Genomic DNA, 1,964 nt, shown 5'->3' with positions numbered 1-1,964 from the left:
CATTCTTAGCGCCTACGAAGTTTGTCGCTTTGTCAGACCAGATCCTTGAAGGTCGAGTGTGAGTCAGGATGAACCGTTTAGGGCGTTTAGAAACGATATTGTAGACAAACCTTTACAAGCTCTAAGTGCACTGCCTTTGTAGCGAAGCATATGAACAGGGTAATGTAGCATTTCATGAGTGTTCTGTTGCGCAATTCGCTCTTGTAGAAAAATGGTCCACAGTTATCAACTCCAGTGACCATAAAAGGATACGATGTGTCGAGATGATCAGCTGGTAGGTCTACCATTATGTGCTCTGCCAATCGTGGCTTGGCACGAAAACAGATTGCGCATTTGGCAACAATACTGGAGACTGTTTTACGACCGAAAATGGGACAGTTTTGGAGCCGAATAGAAGCAATTTTCCAACCGTTCACCGATGCGGAGTAGGCCGAAGTCGACAAGGAATAGAGCGAGAGAGGCCATTGAGCTAGACGGTTTGACAAGCTTTTCTTCCATCAGTGCCTTGTAGTCATCGCCAAGAGTAGACATTTTCACTGACCGCAGCAACAGATGTTGCCATGACTGACGTGGCTTACAGTTACTTCAGTTCCTCGGATTCGATTTACAAACTTGTAAATGTAAGCATAGACGCGTTGCAGCTTGGAGAACGAGATGATGAACTTGCTGCAGTTCCGAGTAATACCTTGTGTCGAAGTTCTGGCAAAGATTCGACGGGTACAAAGGAGGCAGGCCACTCTTCCTTTTCTTTGCTGAGAAAACATGAGCCATGGGCCCATAAAGGAGACCTGGAGAGCTCACTGCGCAGCGCTCCTCGTAAAATTATATCCGCCGGGCTTAATTCAGTGGGAATATGATCCTATTCAATGCTAGTGGTGAGCTCTTGGATGGCTGTGACCTGATTGGCAATGAAAATATTGAATTTTGTAGCATCATAACGAGTCCAAGCCAAAACTACAGCAGAGTCTGACCAGCAGTAATAACGACAGTTAAAGTATATTTCGCACAGAAGTTGAGCCAATAATGCAGCTCCGCAGAGTTCCAGCTTTGGTACAGTGATGGTTTTCACAGGCGCGACACGCGACTTGGAACACAAGAGACGTACGCTTGTGTTGCCATGTCACTTTGAAACTGTATAGACGCGTGCTCCATGAGCGCCCAGGCTGGCATCACAAAACCGTGAATCTCAACTGTCTTGTCTGATGAGAGTGCACGACGGGGACACTGGAATTGCGTGTCGTAAAAAAGAGAGGATTGATCGTTTGGTCAGGCTGCAGGGTAGCCTCAGTGGAGAAAAAGAAAACAGTCTGAGGCGGGATCCCAAGCGAGGCTTAATGTTTTCGTAATATCGCTGCCATCGTTGAACTTAAGCAGCGATTCTCTATCCTCATCCGGTATGATTGGGAGTACAGTAGCAGCTTAAAGTTTCTCTTGGCGAGTAGTCCACACGTTTGCTTTAATATCTCAACTGCTTCTGAAACACAGCTACCACCAGATCAGATTTTAACAATATTATGGCCAATAAGGAATGATTTCTGCTCATCCATGACCAGTTGGTGCATAGCCCGCACTGAGAGAAACGATGCTGGTTTTGTGGCGTAGGTGACGGTGTCTAGTTTGTAAATCTGTAACTTTTGATGCTGAGAATCACGCCACAGGATATATTGAAGTTAGCTGTCTGCTGGTTCGACTCGTACGCATCGGTACATTTTGCATATGTCGCCTGCGAGGGCGACTGCGAATGTACGAAAACGTATCAGTATCGAAAACAGTTTCGGTTGGAAGGTAGTCAAATAGGATAAGATCATCATGTGTGCCTGTGTTAAGTATAACAGCATCATAAGTATACATGGATAAGAAAATAAATGTAATATCGATAAGTCGCAGAGTAAAGAAGACGTTATGGTGAGAAAGGAACAAACCCCCAACAACTTAACTAAATAAATAAATCATTACTATTACAA

This window comes from Drosophila novamexicana, unplaced genomic scaffold (genome assembly GCF_003285875.2).
Source record: "Drosophila novamexicana strain 15010-1031.04,08,12 unplaced genomic scaffold, DnovRS2.1 tig00000434-arrow-pilon, whole genome shotgun sequence".
Taxonomy (NCBI): Eukaryota; Metazoa; Arthropoda; class Insecta; order Diptera; family Drosophilidae; genus Drosophila; species Drosophila novamexicana.
This window is presented reverse-complemented; position numbering follows the sequence as displayed.